The following is an 18,601-nucleotide window of genomic DNA, read 5'->3' as shown; positions in this document are numbered from 1 at the left end:
CAATGCACCAGTTGCAATGGAGGCAAGAGTTCGCTTCAGCAAGATGTCACCATGGGGTGCAGGCACACCATCACAGACGACCAAGCTTGACATGAGCTCCCCACCTTCACCATCACAAGCATGTCAAAGAGTTGGTCTCATCACAATTGACCGAGTGTCAATGATGTCTTGCATGGCTTGCTCAAGCCGTGTTGTCCCACATGAGTACATGTTCATTGTAATGTAACATCATGTCAAGTGTAAGTCAAGTGTCAATAGTTAGATGTAACAGTCATAGAGTAGGTGAAGAGTCATGAGAGTAGTTGAACTGTCACAAAGGGGAATGTCAAGGGTCACCCCACCCTTTGCTATAAATAGTCCCTCATAACTCATTGTAGAGGATTTTTGTCAGCCAATCTTCCATTAAGACTATCTTGGAGAGAGCTTGGAAAATATTGTAACGTGCCTTAGCTTCTCCACCGCACGGAGCTAGTACATCTCTTTGGAGGATTAGGTGGAGATGGTTGTAACGTTCCACTGTTGGGGCTAGCGGGTTTACATGGATGTATTGTATGACTGGAACTTACACTTCTTTATATAATAAGAGCCAACATGTTTTCAAGCATATGTTTTTATTGTAGTAAGACTATTTCAGTTGCTGTGGCAATGTATGTTGTTGAACTTATGTAGTTGTGTATGAACTATTTTGTATGTAATTGTATGAATCTTTTTGTAGATGAGCTGTTGGTTTAATCATCACTTTGGATTGTTGGCTAACTTGCTTTCCATATTGTGATGCATCTTTTCTCATATGTTCCCTTCCCATCTGAGTACTGTTACAGGTTTCCAAGGGGTGCACTCATCTCAACCCACCGATGTCAGAACCTCTCATGCACCTTCCTTGACTCACTATAGCAGTCACACCCTTTCTACCAATAGAGTTATCTTACTTTCCTCTGTGTGAAATTGCAGTCAAGGCATTACCATACGACCCACTACTAGGGCTCCTACACCAACCAGTCTGAGGTCTAATTGGTACTTCTTACCGGGGAGATCGCCTTGACATGTTGGCGGGTCCAGCACTGTCAACGCTTTCCTTGGAGGAAGTCTTGATATTTCCTTTGGAAAGACATCCTTATAGTGATCTAATATAGGATATTCCTTTAATGATGTTTATTGTCTATTTCCAGAAAGATCTTGTACTTGGATAATGAACATTTGACATCCTTTTCTAGCATACTTATTCATCTGTATTGCAAAGATTTATCTATTTGTTTTCTTAGAATTCCTTAGACCATGCAAGATTCCCCTTTATCATCAACATAGGTAAAGTACTTTTCAAAATAGTTTAATATAATTTTATGTGTGATTCTAACTAGTCCATACCTATAAGGATATCATAAGATCCTAAGGGTATAATGCTCAAATTTAATGTGGTATTCATTCTATTGAGATTTACTATGTAGTTTTAGCTAATTTTAGTCACTTTTCAAGTTAGTTCCTATGGAAGGGTTATGTTGTTTCTCCTTTGAAAGTTTACACCGTTCAATTACAACAAGAGAAATCTAACATAATTTGGATCCAAGATATATAACTACTAATACACCCTTATCAATAATCTTATCTTGAACTTCCATTGTGGTGGACTAGTGGTCTACTTGCCTCCCATCTAGTATAGCACTGATTCTGGGTTGTTACAAGAAATATTGTTCATAGTAGATTCCTCATGAATATTATTTAATGTTTCCTTTTTTTTTTAATGGACTTTGTGGAAAATCTCTCCATATGTCATTTTCACCTAACCCCAACATTTAATTGGTGGTTTTACTAATTCACTAAAGTTTTTGTTTCTTGTACCAAATCCTCCTTTCTACTCAAAACTCTTTTGTTGGTTACAAATTATGTTATAATTTCTTTCTTGCACACTCTTAGAAAAAGTAGGCTTTTTAAACCCCTTCATCTTATTATTAAATCTATTAGGTTTCTTTGATACCCATCCTTTGGAGCTTTCTTCTTTTTGCTTGCTCTGATTAAAACATAATTTGGCCTTTCTAATGGTCTCATCCATGGTCTTTGGTTGGTCAAATTAAATTCTTTCTCTATATGAAAAAGGTAGGAAACTAATAAATATTTGTATTTTTTCCTTCTCCTCTTTTAAGTAGGGAACATATCTTAATAGACTCATGAATTTATTAACAAACTCATCCATGGTATACTGTCCCAATTTTAGCTCATGAAACTCCCTAGCTTTTTCATCAAAGTACCTCTCAGTCAAATATTTATTTTTGAATTCTTTATTGAACAATTTACAAGTTAAATTGTTCATCCATACTTCAAGCTTCTTAGTTATTTAAATAATTTGTTCACGACATATATAACTCTTTTAGTTTTCAGGACCCAAAAGAGGCCCAATGTTGTAACTACAACTTTGTTTCCACTTGTAATAACCATTACCTACACTAATATCTATATATATATATATATATATATATATATATATATATATATACTACAATTTTATGTTCAAAGAGTAGCACTGTTGTAGTGTCCTTTATCGACTTTTGGTGAACTATATATATATATTTTAAATCTTGTCATATTTCTTTTGTAGAGTTGTTGCTACATGGTTTACTTGGAAATAACTTCTATTCCACTTTGACCTTAACCACTATCCCTTACAAAGAGTTTGAATCTAATTCACATTGGGTTTCATGTTTTACATTTTATAAACCTTAAATTAGCAAGAGGAATTTCCAAGGTATATAATAGATTATTTTAATACTCATTATATGTGTATATATAATAACTAAAATATGGAATTTCACTCCATCTAATATTTTTCTAAGGGAACATATCATTAAGCACCAACTATAATTCATACTATATATTCTATTCTCATTTTATTTACAATGAAATGTTTCTTAATATATCAATAAATCTAGCTATTATTAATTCAAAAATCATTTTCCACACAAAAAACTCAACCTCACTGAGATATTGGTTTACAACTATGCTATGATTTCGTTGAAACACTTAACATCACCTTTCCATATAAATTTCCTCAAATTATTTGTTATTTTGAATGTGGTATTAATATAATGAACTACACATTTTTTAATGATAATATTGGCATGTCACATCAGGAACTCTCTAGATGTATCTGATACCACATGTGACATTTGTCTGAATTCCCACGTATGTAGATTTGACCTAACTTTGATGGACTATGAGGATTCATTCTTAGATAATCAACGATGGATATCTCTTAGGGTTTCGCTAGGGTTGTATTGACTACTGTTGTGTTTACCACCATTCATTTATTTCACTCTATTGCTTTGTCGATTCCTTTCATTTCTGTTTTGGAGGGTTACGGTTTATTCCTTCCTCCTTTGGCATTATTTTGGTATAGAAAGGTTGGATTCTTTGTTGGTTACCTCTCCTTTCAAATTAACGCTCTACTCTATTCTACGTTGACGAGCTAGGTATCTACGATATTCTTCTCACTTGGTGTTTAAATTACCACATTATAGTTAGAAACACAGTAATTATTTACAAACATTGACTTATTTCCTTTGACAGTGGTTTCATGTTGTGACTTTGGTTCTCTGGGGTAGTTATCTTTTGTAAGTATGCTTCAAAGACCTTTGCAATGATTTTTGTTTTGTGCATAGTCCTACAAATAACCCTATCTAAGTAGAATGGTTTCCCAAATGCCTGCAAGACCAGGTATACCCATTTCTAACTTTATTAACTTTCTCTTGGTTAATATATTGGTTTAAATCTGAATGATGCCTACTATTTTGTTTACCGTCTATCTACAATATTCCATGACATCCTCAGAGGGGTTTCTTTCTTCATTAGTCCTTTTCCATTCAAAACACATTATGGTTTTTATATATTGTATATATAATTGCTATATAATAGCCATATTAGTCACAAGTCAATAACTCTGTCTTGTTCTTCACATTTTGTCATTCAAAAATATTCTCCAGGTCCAAGTCTTTCCCTCAGATTCTATTATACTATTACATGAGACTTATTAGGTGTGATAAGGATTAAATTTTGTTGGTTTTTCCTTCTCCCATAACCCATGGCACATGGGGTGATTTGGTTACATTCAAGGTACATCATTATTCTTCAAATTTACAAGATGTTTTTGTTTTTTTTAATATGAGATAGTTTATTCACTTACACAAACTAGGGTTTTTTATTTATCAGTTAATCCGTGATGTAGCATTAACATATAATGTCCTCCAAGTCAGTAAAATGATAGCAATATTAACTATTTCCATTTTTTTTATAGTCGTATACACATTTATATTTCTTGCCTATGTCATACTATGGCTAGTAGACAAAGCTAATTTGGTCCACCAATTGATCACAAGGTTCATCTTTAAATATATTTTGTATAAAACCCTACAAGTGTTTCAATCTTGGTAATTTAATAATGGGTTATGTGTTTGTTACCTTCCTTGTTGAAAACTGTGTTATTTTTGTTATGTAATTTTGAACTTCTACACTTCTATACAGATATTCATTCCTTAAAATTATCTTGATATATTTCGTAGATGTATATATTCCTAGTCTAGCAAGATTGATTATTATTTTTACGGTAAGAATTTCCTTTCTTCCTACAAAGAACTGTACAGTTAATGATTTCTATAACCCTTTGTGCATATGAAGCATATTCTAGTTTGAATATTTATCTTTCTTCAGGTAATTAATTTCTATTTAAATCCCATTTCCTTTTCCTTACATATTTAGTTACCCCGTGTAGTTTATTATCAACATTCACTAACTAGAATTTGGGGTTTTTCCTTCCTGCAGATATAGATGTCGCTATTGGTAGCATAGTCTTATGAAAGTTTATAGTTGGACATTTTCTTTTATTTCCAACCTACGTCACTCATTTTACAAGTTGGGGTTACCATTCGTTAGTATCTTCTCCTATTTGGATAAGCTTCTTCTCTCCCTGAAGACCAACGACTCCACAAATTTGGATTGTTTAATTTAAATGATTACATTCAGTACCACTCATACTGATAGAAATGGATAGGCCAAAAAGAGACTTAGGAACCAAAACACAACCCAACAATTTATTTTGTGTAGGTGCTACGAAATAATTTCATAGTTCTTAAAGAAAACATTTAGGCGCTAAGAAATAATTTCGTAGCACTCTTTAAAAACTCAATTTTTCGAATTTCCGGAAGGTGAAATGACTCGTCCCTTTATAAAATCGATTATCCATAGCCTTGACTTATCTCACAACTTAGGGAATGTTCTTCCTCACCTTTCCTCGTAAAGGATTACACTCTTTCTCAAATCTAATGGTCCAAATTCCAATCAAAAGGATGTGTCATTGACTAAAAAAAGAGGTGTTGCAAAAAAGTGGAAACTGTCACGGTAAATTGAACACACACAAATAACCATAAATCAAAGTCAAATTTTGACAGGAATATAACATTTCATAAATGGTCACAAAAATTATGAATATTAAATAAATGCATACATAGTTTCACTAGAAATAGAGGAGAGAAAATAACACAAATTTATGAATAATATACAGATGCAAAAACTTTCTTTAATTCACTTCAAACATAAATACTTGGAGGCAGGAGAGGACTGCTCCTCCTCCCATTCGAAGTCCATTTTATTCAAAAAAAAAAAATTGAGAAAATGGTTTGATTCACCTTCTCTGCTAAATAAGGGAAGTTGAAAAGGCAAATATGTGAACTAATGATTACAATGAGAAATAACTCCTAAATTCTAAACTCTCGGACTTATTTGGGAATACTCCAATCCTACACCTAAATTAAATATTCAAAACTCTAACAAAACAACAAAATCATTTTCCAACACTAACATGTGGCCAGTCCGCCACATTGTTAAGCTCTGCCAACTTTCTTTATCTCTCGATCTCAGTCTAATGCAATTGGATGATGACATGGAATTCCTTGTTCTTAATCATTTTAATTTTGAGTTTAATATTACAAATAGGCTATAAGCCTCTTATGGACTGAACTATTATGTTCTAGAGAATATAAATTCTCTTTTTATATGTGTATATATATATTGTATGAAATTTCATTACGAGATCTTCCTCAAAGATATTTGTTATTTCTTATTTTTGGATAAGATTTACTCACATGGTTTCATGATATAATTTTTTTTGTTTTCCTTTGTAATTTCCTTATAAACTCATATCATTGCTATTTATGTTCATAGGCCATTGTTCTAAAGAATTTTTGCATTATTGTTTTGAAAACATGATGTATAGTTTATAATCATTATATGAATATAAACTCTTTTCATTCGCATAAGCACACATATATAATATATGATATAAACACTATTTATTTTCCTTCTAATATATTTGTCTGATTTCATAAATTAATTTCATAAAAGAAAACATTAACGCACCAATACATGCATTCTTAAGCTACAAGACTCTACTCTGAGTCTATATTGTTTTATACCCTATATCATCTCATTTACTAAGTTTTCTACTTCTGTTTAATATAGTTAAACAAACAATTTTTGATAAAATAAATAGCAATTTACAAAATGGCAAGTGTTCTTCGATTTTTTTAATTTCTTGTATAGATTCTCAATATTTCGTATCACTCTCTCTCTCTCTCTCTCTCTCTCTATATATATATATATATATATATATATATATATATATATATATATATATTATTCCAATCATAAATAAATCCTTTTATAGACAAATCATAATGAAACAAATTTCATAAAATAAATATGTTAAACAACCATATGCTTTCTTCTTCTTATCCCAAAACTTAATAAGTTAGAGATACTGAATTGATACAAGATTAGTTTTGTTGGAAAATTTATGGTTAGGTACTTGGCTCTTACCAACCATGACACCGCTACACAACCACTGTCTCTTTGAGAAATCAAACCTACAATCCAAGAGGAGTCAACAGGAAGGGAAGACAATCAAGATCGCTAGTGTCTTGGTCTTGGAGTGGTTAATAGGCCAAGGGTCTAGGTCTTGGTAGTCACCAATTGGAATATCTATAAGAAGAATTTGTTTGGGTTTTCCTCTCAAAGAGTGAGATGTTTTGGCCCTGTCTTATAGCCTACATGATGTGTCTCTTATGTATTTATGTTCATGCATTGGTTACTGTTTGAAGAAGAAGAATACTAATAATCTAACATTAATAAAATCCTAATCTAAACAAGTAAAGGAAATCACAGTTAGTCACTAATAGAAGAGAAATCACCTAATGATAATGCCCTATATTTCTTAACATGGTATCAAAGCTAAGGTGATAGTTAAGGAAGGATATCTAATCTAAGAGACACTCAAGCATCAAGTTTCAAGGAAGGCATCAAAGAAAAGTGAAGTATCTACGTTGAAGAATCAAACCCTAGATCGAACAAGAAATTCTACTTTAGGAGAAGTCTTGGGATCATCAAATAATCAAGGCCAAAGCCTTATTTCTACTCAAGGCAAATAGATATACAAAAAAAGCAACTAGAAGTCTACATTAGCAAGAGTATTGGATCCTATAATCTTTAGCAAAAGACCAAAATCACCCTCATCAAGATGAAGAGATCTACAAGGAAAGGCAACCCAAAGTATAAAGAAGCATTACTAGGACTAAGATCACATCATCTTGGAGATCCTAGAAGCATTTCTAATTTGCGTTCTTTCACTAACAAAGAAGTCAAAATATCTTGAAGCCGAGAAGGAATTATCATGTTCAAAGGCTATAATGCAAGCTCCTTATCATTGCAGCAAGGATCTCATCCTTATCAGTGAAGAAGATCATCCAAGGAAGCATCAAAAACATCCTCATCAATCACCATCAACAAAAGAAGCTAGATCTAAAGGCATTGACATCATGTCAGATTATTTATAGAGGGAAACCACTCTATATAGGTGTGAACACACTTCACATTTCGATAATGAGATCTTCACATATCTCTATGATTTTGGATGGGTCATAACAGAATGAATTTCGGTTATCTATCTCTGATTTTTCGGATGGCAGTAATAGAAGAAAAGCTTGGATTTTAGTGGCCTAATAAAGGGACAAGTTCAGAATACCTTCCGAGACTCGTATGAAGGATCAGTGCCATAGTTCAATATAGAAGTCATAGTTCAGATACTATAGTTCAGTATAGAAGGTTCAGTTCAAATGGAACTCAGATCGAGAAGGAAGGGAAAACGAGGATATTTTCTGGGCTAACCATAGTAAGGAAGTTTGGATCAGAGATATAGAGAAAGGTTCAAAGGTCTCTTTGTCCTGGATCAGAGATACAGTCTTGAAGACATAACAGTTTGGTACAACCACAATTAGTTGATGATGATAGATAGAAGGTATCACGAGAAGGGAACTAGATGAGATCTTAGTCTTGTCAATGTCTCAATGCACAAAAGATCAAAGAGGAAGAGGAGTCAATAGGAAGAGAAGAAAATCGATAGAACTAGTGTCTTGGTCTTGGAGTCGTTAATAGGTCAGGGGTCTTGGTCTTGGTATTCTTCAATTGGAATCTCTATAAGAAGAATTTGTGCAGGGTTTCCTCTCAAAGAGTGAGCAGTTTTGGCCTTGGCTTATAGCCTACATGATGTGTATATTCTGTATTTATGTTCATGCATTGGTTAGTGTTTGATGAAGAAGAACACTAATATTCTAAAATGAAGAAGATCCTAATCTAAACAAGTAAAAGAAATCACAAGTAATCACTAATAGAAGAGAAATCACATAATGATAATGATCCAGGTGGATATTGGTGGCCACCCTCCAATTTCACTTGGACCCCCACCATTGTTTCTTTTATTTTTTCAGTTTCCTTAATTGTAGCATAGTTTACTATTTTTAGCAGTTTTTTGGGTCCTAAACTTCTGGAGCAGTTTTGATGCCCTAAATGACGTTTTCTGGGAAATCTACTACCAACAATTTGCTGTCCAAAATCATCTTTTCCATCATAGTCCTCAGAGAGATATTTCCAACGAGTTAACATGTGCGTCAAGCAGATAATATGACCAAGTCACGACCCCAGGAAGTTGGCTGTCCAACTCACCCCAATGGGGCCCATAAAATCTTGGTGTTACATCTCCTCGGGTTAGGGTTTTGGTTGTTTAGGGTTTAATCTTATTTTTCAACAATAAAAAGGCCCTTGAGCCTCATTGTAAGGTAGTTCAGAGGCATGTAGCCGCCACATCTCTTCTCAGAGATAAGCTACCATCGCCTTAGCTGGTTTATTTCCATTTCTGTTTGTAAGCATATTTCAATATTTTACATTAATGAATTGAAGTATTATTTCCATTGCATCTCTATGTTTATGGTTATCTCTGTAATTTGTTGTGTTCCTTTTTAAATCCAGATCAATGGTATCAGAGCGGTCTACTTTTTTCTTTGTTTTTCTTTGCATGTCCCCAACGAGGTTGGGATATAAGGATTATGGCTTGAACTGGTCGAACCTTTGCAAGACCAACCTCGCAAATCCCAATGGCCTCCCATGGCAGATGAAAAGAAAGATGAGGGGGCAGGAGATCCTATCAAAATCTTGCTCGAAGAAGCCCTTGAGCGATAAATGAATGCGATGATGGACAACTTTTCCCAAATCCTTCAGCGGATACCCAGGGGTGACACATCGACTTCCAACAGCTACTCTGGAAACGCCACACCGTTTTAGGTACAAGTTAATTTTGAAATCCCCATATTCGAGGGTCAGATAGACGTAGATGTTGTCGATAAATGGTTAAATCTACTAGAGGTTATTTTTTTGTTCATGATTTTTCGAGTCAGGAAAAGATTATTTTAGCTCTTCTCAAAGCAACCCCCCATGTCAAGGACTGGCAGGAAACCTATTGTGAGCATAAGGATGAAAGTACAGGCTCACTATTTTCAGCCACACCCACTTGGAATTCATTCCACGATGCCATCAAGGAGCAGTACTACCCTGTGAGAAGCTATGAGGATCAATACATAAAGTGGACCACGCTGCAGTAGGGAAGGGACCAAGATGTGCCAAGTTTACCAATATTTTCCATACCCTTTGTACAAAGTTGGGTATCAAGGATTCGGAGCAACATTTGGTACTCAAATACCGTGGCTACCTGCACAAGTACATCCAAGAAGAAATAGAATTCCTGAACATCTCCTCACTTGGCACAACATACTGATATGTCATCAAGGTCGAGCAAAAGTTTAAATAGAAGAAGAAAGACGTTGGATCTGCGAATCTGAAGTAAGGGAAAGGTTTCCACACACGACAGAACAAAGGACAAATCCAAGGTGGGGTGGCCCAAGACAACTCGCCAAAGCTGAAGCAAAGAACAGTGCTGCAAAGCCGAAAAGGGACACGGAAAAGTGGTGTGAGTTCCATAAGAGCTCCACTCACAACACGAGTGTCGGGCCAAGCAGTCACTAGTGTCTGAGCTAAAGGTTTCAGAATCGAATCCAGGTTCCGACTCTGAGTCAGAACCCAACAAGGGGAATGGCAAAGGGAAGAAGATTATTGATGCAGAGCCCAACACCACTATTGCCACCACAAAGATCCAAAAGGAGGAACCCGAAGATCTAGAGGAGGAGGAGCGTTTCTTCCACTCCCAGATGTGGGTAAAGGGCTCCCCACTACAGTTCATTATCGACAGTGAGAGCCAAAAGAGCCTCATTTCGACAGAGGTCATGAAGCGGCTGGGCTTCCCGATCACGACACTTCCACAACTGTACACCATCAAGTGGCTTCACCAAGGATTGGATCTTCGCGTGAGTGTTGGGTCCCTATAATACTAGTGATTACCCCATTACTATTGTAGTTATACCCCTTATTTATATTGTTGTGCCCCTATTACCCCCATATTATTATTTCTGTGCCTCATAGAATCCCTCTATTGTTATTTTTGTGGCTTTATATTATTATTGTTAGGTCGGCTGGATTATATTGTGACTCCTTAGACTCCTATATATAGAAAGGAGGTTTTGTCATTTGTGTCATCCAAGAATTGTTCATTTATGTAATGTAAAGGAGGTTGCCCCCTCGAAGAGGCTGAATTCTAAGGCATTGATCTATCTTTTCTATCTTTTCTTGAGCTGGTTTCATAACATTTGGTATCAGAGCTTTGGATTCTAGGGTTTCGCTGCTCCAAACAGGTCATCGTGGCATTTTCGCTATAACTTTTTTTTTCTGTGACGTTTCAGAAGTCACAAAAAAACCCATTTGAGAAGAATTGACGCTGAACCTTGGGTCTGAATTTCAGAGCTTTTCGCGCGATATTTTCGGAGATATGATCTGAGGAAGCTGGTCTTTTTGCAGACTCCTGAATTACATTCAAAACAGGTGACCTGGGGAAAATCGTCATAACTTTCTCTCTGAGAATCAGATTGAAATTTCATAAGAAGGTACAGAAAGAGGATGGAATTTAGTTTCTTGTGGGTGTTTGTTAGATCCAAAGGTCGAAACAATGACTCGCGGCACGTCGTACAAGTTAGCTCTACTGAACTAGTCTATAATCAAGTCACTGTGGGAGATTTCACATAAATCTTCCTTGGAGAATCCAATTCGGGTCAGACTTGTGGCATTGGAAAGAGGACACAGAGAGCTACTACAGGTCACAAGTTCAGAACTAGATGACTGGAAAGTACAGAGATACATCAGAGGCAATATCGAGCTCCTACAAAGTGAAAAAAGGTGTGTAGATTTTTTAAATTTTTGCTTAAGCTTGGTTTGAAAATTTATTTTGAAGGAATTCAAAGGGCATAGTAGAGCATTATTATCGGTAACTGATGCCCTGAGGAAAGAAAATGCAAACACCTAGTAAGGAACCTGAAAGCTCTAGCATGACTCATGAAGAAGAGGAAGAAATGCTACATGATATATCAAAATTACAAGAACAAGTGCAACAAATGTCACGCTCACAAAAGTTAACAGATGCTAAGATAAATGGCGTGGAAGCTAAGATGAATGGCATGGAAGCTAAGATGGACAATTTGAAGATAGATTTGAACACAAATTTGAAGACAGGCATGGCAGATTTGAAGACAGATTTGACTAATTTTCTACAAGAAATACTTACTAATGGTGAAAAGGTAGTAAAGGAAACTCATGATGAGAACAAAAGAAATGTTAATCATGATTCCATAGACGCTAATGTTGGATCAAAGAATCACCACATTCCAAAAATTGATATGAGGAAGTTTGATGGCAAGGATCCCGCCACATGGATATTACAGATGGAGCAATTCTTCGATCTCAATAATGTGCAAAACACACAAAAGGTACGTATGGCAACTTTATATTTGGAACCAAATCAGTTTGTATGGTATCAATGGCTTTGTTCTCGTAAACAATTTATCACTTGGGAAATTTTTATGGAAGAATTGATAGCACATTATGAGGATACAAAAAGCAACACTTTTTTTAGCCAATTGATAAATCTCAAACAAAAGGGTTCAATAATGGAGCACATTGAGGAGTTCCAAAAATTGAACATAAGGGTAAAAGATACTCCAGAGGAGCATAGGATTGATGTGTTCATAGGGTCTTTAAAGGATAATATCCAACATGATGTGCGCCTTTGGGAACCTGATTCATTAGAGAAGGCATTCAGGTTAGCAAGAAAAATGGAAAGCAAAATTATGGCAACTAGGAAGCATACCATTCACAACTATAAAGACGGAAGTGTTGTTGCCCATAGTCTTCCACAACCTACAAGGTTGACACCACAAAAATTGGAAGAAAAAAGAGCAAAGGGCTTTGTTACAATTGTGATAGCAAATACACAAAAGGTCATAAGTGTGCTGAGAAGAAATTATTCTACATAGATTGTGAAGAGGAAGAAGAAAAGGAGCAAGAAAGGTCAAAAGAAGAGAATATATTCCAGGAAAAAAGCCTAGATGAAGAACAAATAAATCCGACCATATCTTGTAATGCATTGGCGGGAATTACCACTCCTCAAACCATCAAGATAGAAGGACAAAGCAAGAAGAAAAAGGTAATAGTGTTGATTGATTCAGGAAGCACACACAATTTTATTCATTGTAGGGTAGCAAAAGAATTGAATTGCTTCCTATATCCAGCACCAGAGTGTCAAGTGATGATTGCAAATGGAGGAACAATAAATTGTTCTGGAAAGTGCCATAATATCAAGCTATCCATGGGAGAATATGTATTGACTAGCCCAATGCTTTCCATTCCAATGGGAGGTGCTGATGTTGTACTAGGAGTCCAATGGCTACAATCCTTGGGTACAATAGCTTTTAATTTTCAAGAACTTTTCATGAAATTTTCTGTGGAAGGGAAGGAAGTTGAATTAAGGGGTATTGTAGGGAAACCAGGAAAGATAATCAGCTCTAATGGCCTGACAAAGCTTCTAAAAAAGGAGCAAAGAGGTGTAATTGCACAATTATGTTCACTAGATGTTTCCACATTGGAATCATCTATTTCTCCAAATCTCCAAAAAGTCCTGGACAATCATTCCAAGGTATTTGAGACTCCCAAAGGTCTCCCACCTATGCGTGATCATGATCATGCTATTCATCTGATTCTAGGAAGTGTTCCTCCAAAAATCAGGCCGTACAGATATCCATATGTCCAAAAAAGTGAAATTGAACGTATGGTTGCAGAAATGCTAGAGGCTGGTATAATTCAACCGAGTCAAAGTTCTTTCTCAGCTCCAGTAGTATTGGTGCACAAGAAGGATGGATCATGGCGCATGTGTCCAGATTATAGGGAGCTCAACAAGCTCACTATTAAAGATAAGTTTCCCATTCCTGTCATTAATGAATTACTGGATGAATTGCATGGATCAATTTACTTCACCAAGCTGGATCTTCGTTCGGGATATCATCAAATCAGAATGAAGATTGAAGACATTCCGAAAACGGCATTTAGAACTCATGAGGGTCATTATGAATTTTTGGTCATGCCTTTTGGCCTTACCAATGCACCTTCAACATTTCAAGGTTTGATGAATTCAATTTTCAAACCATTCCTTAGAAAATTTGTGTTGGTATTTTTTGATGATATACTAATCTACAGCAAGTCTTGGAAGGATCATGTTGAACATGTTGACAAGGTGCTACAACTATTGGAGGAGAAACAATTATATGCAAAAAGATCCAAATGTTTCTTTGGAGTCCAGGAGGTGGAATATTTGGGTCATATTGTATCTCATGAAGGAGTTAAGGTAGACCCTATCAAAATTAAAGCCATTAAGGAATGGAAAATCCCCACATCCATAAAGCATCTGCGAGGATTTCTTGGGTTGAAAGGGTATTATCGCAAGTTCGTTAAGAATTATGGGAGAATAGCAGCACCTCTAACAACATTATTGAAGAAAGATTCATTTTCATGGACTCCGGAAGCAACAAAGGCCTTTAAACATCTTAAAGAGGCAATGTGCCAAGCACCGGTCTTAGCTACACCGGACTTCACAAAAACCTTTATTGTGGAATGTGATGCTTCAGGAAATGGAATTGGTGTTGTTCTAATGCAAGATGAAAGACCCATTGCTTTTGAAAGTCATCCAATCAAGGGAAAGTTTTTAAGCAAAGCTATTTATGAGAAGGAAATGTTGGCAATACTCCATGCACTTAAGAAATGGCGACCCTACCTAATGGGAAGACACTTCAAGGTAAAAACGGATCATGATAGCCTTAAATACTTTTTAGAACAAAGATTATCCTCTGAAGAGCAACAAAAGTGGGTCCCAAAGATGTTGGGTTATGACTTTGAAATCATCTACAAAAAAGGGAAGCAAAATGTGGTGGCAAATGCACTCTCAAGAAAGGATGAGGATATGGAAGCATTGTTATGTGCCATTTCTATTATCCGACCAGATTGGATAAACGAAGCAAAGGAGGAATGGAAGAATGACAAAGAAGTGTGGGCACTTATTCGAAAGCTACAACAAGATTCCAGTACTTCTAATACATTTAGCTGGCAAAATGATTCGTTATGGTACAAAGATCGCTTATACCTCTGTAAGAATTCCCAGCTAAAACAAAAGATTCTTATGGAATTGCACACTTCTCCCTTAGGAGGGCACTCAGGATTTTTAAAAACTTACCACAGGGTTAAGAAGGAATTTTTTTGGGATGGCCTTAAATCAGATATTCAAAAGTTTGTGGCGGAATGTTTGGTTTGCCAACAAAATAAAGTTGAAACAATTAAGACACCGGGTCTATTACAACCTTTATCCATTCCAAGCCAACATTGGGAGGAGGTTTCAATGGACTTTATCACAGGTTTACCCAAGTCTGAGGGAAAGAGTGTCATCATAGTGGTAGTTGACAGACTTACCAAGTATGCACACTTTTGTGCATTATCACATCCATTTAAAGCCAGTACAGTTTCTACTGCATTTATGGAAACAGTTCAAAAGCTACATGGAAACCCAAAGATTATTGTAAGTGACAGAGATCCCATTTTCACTGGAAATTTTTGGACAGAATTATTTTCTTGTCTGGGTACTCAGTTAGCTCATAGCTCATCTTATCATCCTCAATCTGATGGGAAAACTGAGATAGTAAACAAATGTTTTGAAGGATATCTTCATTGCTTTGTATATGATAAACAGACACAATGGGTCAAATGGTTGCCTCTGGCTGAATGGTGGTATAACACTTCCTTCCATACAGCAACAAAAATGACCCCATTTATGGCACTTTATGGGTACCAACCACCATCAATCACATCATATTTAAGAGAAAATTCTAAGGTTCAAGCAGTGGAACATCACATCAAACATCAACAACAAGTCCTCCAACTCTTAAAGGATAACCTCGTGTTGGCACAAAATAGAATGAAACAACAGGCAGATCAACATTGCAGTGAAAGAAGTTTTGATGTAGGTGATTGGGTATTCCTACGGCTACAACCGTATAAGCAAATGTCCCTAAAGCAAACTAAGAAGGATAATAAATTATCACCAAAGTATTATGGTCCGTACAAGGTGTTGGAAAATATTGGTACTATGGCATACAAATTGGAGCTTCGAGCAGCTTCTCGATTGCACCCAGTTTTCCATGTTTCATGTTTAAAGAAGGTTATAGGTGACAAGCTCCCAGTTCAAACAATATTTCCAGAACTTGACGAGGAAGGAAAAATTATATTGGAATCGGAAGCAGTCACAGAAACAAGAACTCGACAGCTACGAAATCGATCAATTTCAGAGTATCTTATCAAGTGGAAGAACTTATCCGCTGAAGATTCCACATGGGAGGATGAGAATTTTATGCAGAAGTATCCAGAACTACTCAAGCGTTGAGGACAACACTTTTTTGAAGGAGAGGGGCATGTTGGGTCCCTATAATACTAGTGATTACCCCATTACTATTGTAGTTATACCCCTTATTTATATTGTTGTGCCCCTATTACCCCCATATTATTATTTCTGTGCCCCATAGAATCCCTCTATTGTTATTTTTGTGGCTTTATATTATTATTGTTAGGTCAGCTGGATTATATTGTGACTCCTTAGACTCCTATATATAGAAAGGAGGTTTTGTCATTTGTATCATCCAAGAATTGTTCATTTATGTAATGTAAAGGAGGTTGCCCCCTCGAAGAGGTTGAATTCTAAGGCGTTGATCTATCTTTTCTATCTTTTCTTGAGCTGGTTTCATAACAGTGAGCCAATAGAGTCACCTTCCATACAACATCAAGCCCTTCATGGATGAGGTATTGTGTGACATTGTTCCCCTTGAAGTTTGTGATGTATTATTAGGACAACCATACTTGTGGAAGCGACAAGCTGTGTATGAATCAAGGCCCCGTGTTGTTATTGATACTTTAGGAAATAAGTTGTACAGGATATTGAAGGTAGCATCACCTACCACCATCTCTTTTCTTACTGCAAAACAATGCAGTAAGTTCATTTCCAAAACCGAGAAATGTTTTTTCCTGATAATGCGCCCTTAAGGAAAGAAGAAGACGGTGGCCATGACCTCCAGACAGGGCCCCTCTGCATAACAACTACAGATGGACAAGGTCATGGAGGAGTACGAGGACATCTTCACCTCCTTCGTAGGGGTTCCTCCACACTGTAGGTCAAGCACTTTATCGATACGATCCTAGGTGCACCGCTGCCAAATGGACCAATCTATTGGCGCTCTGTTCTAGAGAACGATGAAATCAAGAGGCAGATTCAAGAGCTGCTATAGAAAGGTCACATCCGTCAGAGTTCATCGCCCTGTGGGAGCCCGATCATGTTGGTATAGAAGAAGGATGGGAATTGGAGACTCTGTATTGACTATCAGGCGCTAAACAAGATCACTGTCCGTAATAGGTACCCAATCCCATGGATTAATGACCTCCTGGACCAACTGAAGGGGGGAAAATATTTCAGCAAGATCAATTTGAAGTCAGGATATCACCAGGCACCAATCGAACTGTCCGATGTGTGGAAGACTGCCTTCAAAACCAAGGAGGCCTTTTCAAATGGTTGGTTATGCCTTTCGGATTGAAAATGCTCCTGCAACCCTCATGGGGCTAATGGATGACATCTTGCAGCCATTCACCAACTCATTTGTAATGGTATACTTGGATGACATCTTGGTATTTAGCCAGAGTTGGGAAGAGCACCTCCACCACATCCGACAAGTGCTCCAAACACTGCGGCAACACAAGTTATGTGCGAATTTGGAGAAATGAACTTTTGGCATGACCCAGGTTTAGTATCTAGGATACATTATTGATTAATAAGGGGTGCATGTGGATCCAGCCAAGATCTAAGTCATTCGGGATTGGCCATCTCCAACCACTCTGATAGATCTCCGTAGCTTTCTAGGTCATGCCAACTTCTACCACAGGTTCGTGTTGGGATTTTCTCATATCACTTGGCCCTTGAGTCAAGTCACCAAAGGAGGAGTGAAAGAAAAATTCTTTTGGTCTGAATCTCAATATAAGGCATTCAAAGAGTTGAAAGGTCACCTATGCTCAGCACCAGTGCTCTCATTACTAGACTTGCAAAAACCATTTGAGGTCAAGACAGATGCCCCTAACTATGTTATTGGGGTAGTGGTTACTCAACGCAGGCATCCAGAAACATATCACAGTGAGAACTTTCAGACACAGTTCAGAAGTATCCCACTTATGACAAAGAGATGTATTCCATTGTGCAGCCTACCGACCATGGAACCGTTACATTTTGGGGAAGGAAATAGTCATCCACATAGACCAACAACCCCTGCAGTTCATACAGACCCAAGGGAAATTGCAGAATGATCGCCATAAGAAGTGGTCCACATACTTGCATCAGTTCCATTTGAATATCAAGTATAAGAAGGGAAACACCAATAATGTTGCAGATTGCCTCAGTCGACCACCGATCATGGCGTTAACCACCGTGCTCAACTCTTTTGGGCATGAGACTTCTGATTGGCCACTTCTCTACAAAAGCAACTCAGAATTTGGCCACACTTACCAGACACTCTTGGAGGGCCAACATGTTCCAGATTTTCACCTCTAGGATGCCCTGTTATAGCACTTGGGTCACCTTTGTGCTCCTTCAAGCAAGCATGCCAAGATGATTTGGGAAGCACACTATAGTCAGGCTGCTTGGCATTTTTGGATCGAGAAAATGGTCGCAGTACTGCAGAAGTATTTCTATTAGCCGAATCTTCAATAGGATGTCGAGAAG

The sequence above is a fragment of the Pinus tabuliformis genome, chromosome 2_2 (genome assembly GCF_031772625.1).
Source record: "Pinus tabuliformis cultivar Carrire ecotype Pingquan chromosome 2_2, CPIR1, whole genome shotgun sequence".
Taxonomy (NCBI): Eukaryota; Viridiplantae; Streptophyta; class Pinopsida; order Pinales; family Pinaceae; genus Pinus; species Pinus tabuliformis.
The sequence above is the reverse complement of the archived record's forward strand: the minus strand, read 5'-3'. Positions refer to the sequence as shown.